General features: G+C 39.4%; 1 pseudogene; it reads right to left on the reverse strand.

The window, feature by feature from the left end:
* Positions 1–3754: 3754 nt before the first annotated feature.
* On the reverse strand, positions 3755–3884 carry LOC118576964 (annotated as a pseudogene).
* Positions 3885–9114: the final 5230 nt, after the last annotated feature.

Genomic DNA, 9114 nt, shown 5'->3' on the forward strand with positions numbered 1-9114 from the left:
ATTAGGGAACACGATATCACCACAATGAGCTCATAGCTGCCAGGGTCAAAGGGGCACCAGTGACCAGCAGCTGCTGGTGCACAGTTCCTCCAGGCTGATATCAGAAACTTCACTTTTACACCTGGTGATGTGCAACATTCGAGAACAAACAAACACAAACAATGGGACCTAGTTTGTGTGTTAAGGAAATTGCCATGGCTTTTGGATTGGGAAGAGATGGGAGAAGGGCAAATGTTGAACCCAGATGAGTGACCATGGAAAATTATACACTAAAGCCTCAAGGTGGAAATAATAGCACAGTGGTCAAGGAAGTGAGCCTTAGAGGAAAAGAAAGGCATATGCACAACAGCGGAAGCATTTTACTGTGGAAAAGTGTCAGATAGACAAAAAATAATAATAACATGAAAATGAAAACATAACCCACCAGAAAACCAGCCCATGACATGCCTTGTCTTTCCTAAGGTCATTTTAAAAACTGTTGTATTTATATTTGGTATTATAACATAATTACAACATTTTCTCCTTTTATTCCATCCATCCAAAGCCTTCCATATCACCATCTTCGCTCTCTTTCAAATTTAAAGTCTATTCTGTCATTAATTATTGTTCTACACTCACACCATAGACACAGATGCAAACACAGACATAAACGCACATGCGAGCATGCACACACACACACACACACACACACACACACACACACACACACACATATATATATACAACCTGCTCAGTCTGTAAAATGTTACTTTATGTATCTGTTTTCAGGGTAACCATTTGGTATTGGATAACCAGTTGATATGGGAAGGACTATTTCCCCCAATCTCCCCAAATACCTTCTGAATATTTGTCCTTATAGTCATGGATAAGTGTAGTCCTCACCCCTCATCAAAAAAACAAAAACAAAAACAAAAACAAAAACCAAAAAACAAAAACCTTCTCTTTGCAACAGACAGAGACTATTCCAGAGAGCCACAACCAATCAAAATACAGATTTGTTCAGCCCAGTTTCAACTGATAAACATACAACACAACACCTTCACCTAAATCTCTTGAGACACTACAAGAGAGGCATTGGGAACATTTTAAGAGGCAGAGAAACCAGGGAACTGGCTGTGAAAATGTATTTCTAGGAATGTCAGAAGCTACACCCAGAAAGTCTCACCAACATGAATGCCCAAAACATGACTTGGACAAGGATGACATCAAGTGATGTGCTAAAGTGTATGGTGGAAATTTGTACGTTTGTTTTTTTCAGTAGCCTTTGGATGAGTGAAAAGCAAACACAAATCTTAAATAAATCAGCATGTGCCTCTAAAAATTAAAGAATTGTTAAAATATATCCACATTGTTGTTTTCATATCTGAAAAGCATAGTAGGTCCTTAACGTGTCAAATATTTAATTAGTATTCAAATGTACTCCATTACTTCATAATTTGTGTTTTTAAATTTTTCTTTGGAGATCAGTATTCAAACAAAGTCCATGAACTGCATCTTGTCCATGTCCCCTAGGGTATTACAGCCTAGAGATTCCTCTTCTATTTTGTAAAAATTTCCTTAATTTAAAAAGAAGAGTGTTGTTAGTGTGAGTGTTACAGATTTTGCTGCATTGTAGCTTTTGCTAGATGTGTCTTGTGGGTTCTTTAGCACATTTCTTTGTCTCTGGAACTCCACCTCTGTAAGCTGGCGATGACAGCTGGATTTTTTATTAGAGTTTACTTTTCTAGAAGACTATAGATGATGATTTACTTTCATTGATAGACAAATGTCTGATTGTCCAATAAATGCAAAGATTACCACTCTGCTCCATCAGGTATTGTCCCTTCAGCTTTTTATCCCATGTTGTTAGGAGATATTAAGAAGCGCAGCACTTGTACACTAATTTAGGCTTAAAATGGTGGTGCTGGATGCTGGGGAGATAGTTCAGAGGGTAAAGTGCTAGCAAAGAAAACATAAGGACCTGAGTTTGCATGCCCAGCATCCACATTTAGAAGCCTGGCATGGCAGCAGGTGCCTGTAACCCTATTGCTGGAGAGTGGAGACAGAAAGCCCTCTGGGACTTCCTGGGCAGCTAGTCTTTTCCAATCAGTGAGCTCCAGATCTAGGGAGAGACTTGATCTCACAAACCAAAGTCTTTTCCTTTTTTCAGTCTCATTTGGTCCCTAGCCCCTTCAGATCTCTTTCTTGGCCACTATGAAGTGAACAAACTTCTTCCACCTATCCTTGGAATGAACGGCCTACTACTTTGTGGCCACTGGGACAAAGCAATGGGACCAAGAAGCTGAGACCTCTGAAATGTGAGCCAACATACACACAGCCAGGGAAAGCTGACTAACAAGCCCGGCAAACATCCATCTGGTTATAGAATAGAATTATGAAGTAAGCATAATCCTCTACAAATTCACCTATATTAGTAGATCATTAAATTTGTGTTCTTGAGTAATGTCAAATGGTATAGGAAAGCTTGTGTCAATATTCACCTTCAGAAGGACATCTGGATTGCTCCTAGTCAGGAAATATTGTTAGGAGAACGTCTGTGAAGATTTGTGTAGAGAGTGCTGTGTGAAGGAAGTTCTCAATTACCTAGGATATATGTGCAGGAACACAATTGCTGATTCATGCAGTAGTTACACGTTCAATTTTAAAGAAATTTCCAGGCAGGTTTCACGGTAGTTATGCCATTTTTCATTCCCAACAGCCATATGTGAGGGAACCAGCTTCTCTGCTCTCTCTCACTTTCATCTTTTTGGTTTTTATTTTCTTTTGTGTCTCTGGCTGTTTGAATTTCCTCAGCACCATTCACTGAAAAGTTATTTAAAAACCACAGAATTGTGCACACAGTTGAAAAAAGGCCACAGGTCTCTGAAACAGGCTGTTTGTTATATTTATCATCTATTTGCTCTCTGTTTTTCATTACTCCCATACACATGTGGGTTCCCCATTCTGACTTTAGGGATTACTGCCAGGAATATTTGGGGGTTCTGGCTTACTACCATGCCTTTGCTGATACTGGGATGAAAACGGTATGTTCTTCAGGTGGCTCCACTTGCTTGATGAGGTGGGAGTTAGGGTGACATAATTAAATTAGAGGGAGCTGGCACTCCAGGCCTCCACTGTGTCTCCTCTGACAGAACTCCACTGAGTATAAATAGGACTTGCCACATCACTCCCAGGTAGAGTAGAAACTGGGCTGTTCCTATCCTTTCTGTTCATCTTACCTTTGTGTTGGGGAGCGTTATTTCCTGCTGGGTTTCTTTCCTCATTGACTTTTCTCTGTAACCCTCCCAGCAGGGTGATTGGAAAAGTACAAGTCTAGGTTTCCCATTGGACATTTTCTGGAATGGCTGATTGTGAGGACATATTTGTTCTGTGGCTTTTGGCAAGAATATGATGCTTATTGTTGAGAAAGTTTCTGTCTTCCTTAGATGCTCATTTGCTATTCATTAGGACACATACAAAGAACAAGATTTTGAGCAACCTTTGGTTTGAATTTACTGGCCCTTTGAAGCTACCATTCTCCTATTCCAAATCTCTGTATATGAGGCACACAAGGAAATCCTAGGGAGCTCACCAAGTGGTTTCTTTGTATTCCATGGCCCAATATTCATTTTTTTCTTTTCATCTCTTAGCATCTCATGTTTGTTATAAATACAATGTCCAGGGACTTTACTTATATTTAGGGAGCAAGGAAAGTATAAAAATGCAAATTCTACATATTCCTAGAGGTAAAAGTTTATATAATTTTTTTAAACAGGGGAGAACTGGAACACAGTCTCATTATGCAGGGAAATTACATGGACCAACACATCCTGAGTGCATTAGAAAAATCTTGCCCTAAGAAAAACACCTTCATGATCATGTTATCTCCCCTGCCAGGGAAGTATCAGAAATCGACTTTTAATGCACCAAATGGTCACTATTTTCATCAAGAAAAGAATCTTCCATCTGTCAACTATCCCTGTAGCAGGCTTTCTTTGGAATGCCAATCAGCTTCCAAATAAAGACATGGAGATTTAATATTAGCTATGAATGCTCAGCCTTAGTTTAGGCTTGTCCCACCAGCTCCTATAACTTTACCTGTTTCTCTTCATCTATGTTTTGCCTCGGTGCTTTTTACCTTTCTTTCCTTCTGTATATCCTACTTCCCTGATTTCTCTGTGTCTGGCTGCTGGCAGCTGCCTGGCTGGCTGGCCCTGGGCATCTCCCTCTTTTCCTCTTTTGTTCTCTCCTCTCTCGAGCCTAGAGCTCTCCTCTTACTTTTTCTCTATGCCCACCAGCCATGCCTATCCCTCCTCTGCCTAGCTATTGGTCCTTCATCTTTTTGTTAGACCAATCAGATGCCTTAGGCAGGCAAAGCACTACATCTTTACATAATTAAACAAATGCGGCACAAACAACTGTAACACATCTTTACATAGTTAAAGCAATATTCCTCCACAACTCCTCATGTGTCTTGCTATCTTGGCAATCATTGCCAGTGCCCTTGATTTCTGTACAGTCAGGTGCTCTGCACTCTTTATCTTTAATCTGTGTAAAAGTGTGTGTGTGTGTGTGTGTGTGCGTGTATACAATGCTGCAGTGTGGTCACTAGCAATGTGATTCTGGAAACACTTTATGATTGGTGATTCTTCTTTTGCTTTTGTGATTTTGGCATTTTCATTTTTTACTTTGCATGTAGCACACAAATCATTCCAAATCTAGCTGAAGTAATTTTAGTATCTATAGTTGTATCAAAATTGCTATGCATGCTGCATAATTCAAGGCTCATTTGTGTTACTGCCATTTGAATTTTAAGGATTTTTTACTTCTATCTTAGTTTTGGGTGTATTTCATAGTTACATAGCATGGAATACAATTCTAAGTTAAATACCTGAACTAAGGTGTGTACACAGGTGCCTGGATTCTCCTGAGCTCTGTGTTTGTGCTTCTCCTAACACTAACATTAAATATTAAATTTTTTTTGTAAAACATATGGTGAGAAATGCATTTTGTTTCTGAACTTTGTACCTGTAATCGTGTTTTTTGCTGTGCATGCAGAGGATGAAGAGGGCCTTGCATCTTAGCATGCAAGCCTAAACTGTGAGCTCCATGAGCCGTGATCTCACTTTGCAAAACAGTTCTGGATTTTCTTCTTGTTCTTAACCAATTTAGATACTCCCTTATCCCCCCACCTCTTTCTCTCACTCCAATAGCTTCAGCTTTATTCAAAATCCCTTCAGTCCTCTGTTCCTCCCTTTCTAAAGATCTTATGTAGGGGAGTGGTGCCATATTACTTTTGGTGCCTTCACATCTGCTAATATTTAATGTTTTTACAAAAATCTCTGCCTATCTGGACTCCCACAATACAGAGTGATTAAAGAGAATATGGGATGATGTTTTATTTAAAAAAAAAAAAAAAAGACCATAGGTGTTGTCTCCTTGGCCTGGATTAGGACTCTACCATAAATTCCATATCAAAAGTGTCACTCTTTACCCCATCTGTGAAGACCTGTCCTCCAGTCAGTCATCCTCCATCATCCAGGGTACAATATTGGCCATCAACATGGGTAAGGTTTAACAATCTGGGGTCAACCAGAGCACATAGCCCTCCTTTTGACATGTCATCAGATTTATAGTTGCCTAACACTACCACCAACGCCTACATCATCATCTCTCTCCATCTCATTCTGTAGGCATTGTATAATCTCTCATCATCACAGAGGATGACAGATGGATATAGCAAAGTAAGGTATTTTAAGAGAACAGACATTCAGACAACTTCTAGCCAGAATACCCTTGCAATTGTTACATTTTACTATAAGTTTGTTAACCTCACTAAGCATAATTTATAAATTCCATTTTAGAGGGAACTGGACCTGCCTATACTGAATCTACCAGGTTGAGCTGAATCCCCAGGGGGGTCTTTGCCCTGGAGGAGATGGGAATGGGGGAAGGGGCTGAGGGGAAGGCGGGGGGAGGAGGGGGAGGACAGAGCAACCCATGGCTGATATGTAAAATTAAAACACAAATACACACAAATAGCCATATGAAAAAAATAAATATATTAAAAATGAATAAATAAATAAATTCCATTTTAATGTAGCCATTTTTCTATAGGTGAAAATACAGCAAATGGAGAATTTGATGTCATGTATGGTTTCAGGTACTCGGCGAGGGTACTATGGATAGGAGTGCGCCCCTCATGCAAGCAATGTGCTGTGTGCAAAACTCTCTCCAGTAAGAGATATCCTTGGAAATAAGTTTCTTTGTGATATTGATAGTGGTGTTTCCTTGGAGTTCCTTGTTGCAAATAAAAACTAACATCCACACTATCTAAATTAAAGGAAGAATCTATTAGAAATATAGAAGGTTTCATAAACCCAAACAATGAGGGCTGAAAAATCGTAAGGTGTATGTGACTATTTGGGGATGATAGGTGGTAAACAGAACAACTGAGTTATCTGGGAAGTATTTATAATGATCGCCTTCAAGCTAAAGATAGCCATGTGTACCCAGGAAAACCACCTCAGCCTCTATGAGTGTACCAAAAACAAGGGTGAGTTCATCCTTATATCACTTTATCCAAAATTAAGTCCTAGACACAGGATCTGATTGAAAAAGCCAGGGTCATGTGCCTTCAGGCTGTCAGCCAAGTGGTATTAAGAGTACAAAGTGCTTACCTTTGACCTGCATCATGATGGACTTCCACTGTGGGGAATATAGTACCATATGCTACCAGTAAGATGTACAATGGTTGGTCAATTAAAAAAAAAGATATACAATGGATGAATTTGCCGACTATAAGAGCATGTTTAATATTGGACAGCTAAAAATTAAATGACAAAATCTTCATTACACAAGATAAAAAGCACTTGCAGATAAGACGCTTCAGCCTTGGAACTCTGAGGAAGTAAGAATACTGGGGAGGATATAGGTATGGTGACAAAATACATAATTTTATAATTTCCAAAAGGTAGCAGATGTGGGATTATAAACAGTGAGATAATAAACTAGGGAGTTCTGGCAGCAAGGACCAGACTGAGATAAGGTATCAAGACTGATCAGCATCAAGGTCAAGAAGGGAGTTGGTCTGGCAATATTCTGAAAGAGTTTTATTGAATGGCTCATCTGCTACCGCTGAAATATTGTAGTGCACAGGAGCTAATGCTTTCAGCTATAGGATTATAATTCAAACAGAAGTTAAAAGCCAGGAATCCTGGGCCAAACACACTGAAATAAATGGAACAAATGTAATTGGGGCAAATGTGAAATTTTGCATATAAGTGATGGCTCAGAAATGTAGTGATATAAATAACATGAAGGATCATATAGCTCCTGGCCTCATTTGACCAAGATGCTGATATGAAACAGCAAAGGGTAGGAATACCTTAGGGACTCACAGCCAGTGATGGAACCAGAATTGACACTCATGCCTCACATTTGTCTCCTCCCTTTAACTTGGCACCCATTCCTAAGATTTTGATTCAAGGAGGCTCCAGAAAGCATGTACATAAGGCCATGAGCATTGTGTAGCTGCAGAATGAATAACATAACCCTAACCCATATTGGAAGAAGTACAGAACCATAGGCTGGAAGTGAATGTTGCTTCAATTTGTCCCCAGTCATCCACTTCCGGATAAGACTGTTTAGTTCTGCCAATCATGCTTAAGAAAATTCTAGTTAATTGAAAAGATTATGATTATAGAAGCGGGGATGAAGAGGGTTCTAGAACATGACCACAGAAATCATTGGAGGAAAGGTGAATGGGAAAAGAAGCAGGTAAGGAAAGATGGTGGCTGCTCTCGTTTATATGAAAAACTATTTATTGAAAAAGGAAGAAGGGTTTTCATGATCCAGAATCAGGATGACTTCTGGGTGAACACAACAAAGCAAACTGCACCATGATGAAGGAATGGGGGCTTCTGTGGGTGGAACTATACAAATAAGACTTCATTTCTAATGCACAGAGTCCATCAGTGAGGCATGCAGCCACGTGTAATATAAGCACCCTTTCAACTCTCAGCTATTTGTGGGTCTATTACTTTCCTAAGCTGGACATGACTCTTTTTTCCCATCATATATTAAAGCCTTTGAAATTAAGCTCATTATAATATTCCAAGGAGTGATGACCCTGTTTTACACTCCTTATGGTCCGCACAGTGCCCAGAACAATGAAAATACACAGAAAATATCAACACTGGCAGCTGACAGAGCCTTTGAACCTCCTTTGTATTGTTCCCCCTTCTTCCACCATCATTGATCCTGACCTATCTATGGTGGAGTGGTAAAGAGGAAACTGATGCTCCCATATATGCAGTGTTATAAGGGTGTCTTCAAGCAAAGAGAAAAAAATGAGAAAGGGGTGTTAAGATATTGGTACTTGGGCAAAATCATTCTCAAACATTTACTTGTTGAGAACTAAAATGTTAATGTTGATTTCACACAGTTTACACAAGAACACACAGCAAAGCTCTGGGTCATACCTATGCTTTCTTTTTCCTCAGCCCAGTATGTTTCTCTACAACCATCTTCTTATGCATCTGAGATACATATTATTACAGTAAGGTGGGTGGTAGGTGAAGGGATATTTACAACAGGGCTTCTTGTTTCCATGTTAACTCTAATAATGGATCTGTTACTCACATGATGTGCTCATAGCACAGTGATTTCAATACTAGCCTCTGTATACTCAATGCAAACCCAGAAACAATACTGCATTAGCTCTACGTGTTGTCAGGAGAATTGATGTAAAGTCTGTAAAATCACAGGCACTCATATAAATTCCCTTTGTATTTGTCTCTGAGAATCCTCCAAGCAGGAATCATTCCATGAAACCTCTCAGGGCTTTTCACTGTAGGAATTTTCACAGCTACTACCAATAGGATTTCCACACTAAGAATGGAAATTGTGTGTTGATCCACTTGCCTGCTCTGTTCAGTTGGTGGTGAGTGCCCAGAGCACTACTCAGAGTGCATTTTAACCATCCAAGGCATTTCAGGAAGAAACAAAAGAGAACAGAGGTATTTCTGAGTACCACAGTGGAAAGGTACTATATAGGATGGTCATGTCATGTTCTACATGAACCATACAAGAAATGAAAAGCAAGACAATCTATATTAAAAATCTGAATTTGAA

Source organism: Onychomys torridus, chromosome 1 (assembly GCF_903995425.1).
Source record: "Onychomys torridus chromosome 1, mOncTor1.1, whole genome shotgun sequence".
In the NCBI taxonomy this organism is placed as follows: domain Eukaryota; kingdom Metazoa; phylum Chordata; class Mammalia; order Rodentia; family Cricetidae; genus Onychomys; species Onychomys torridus.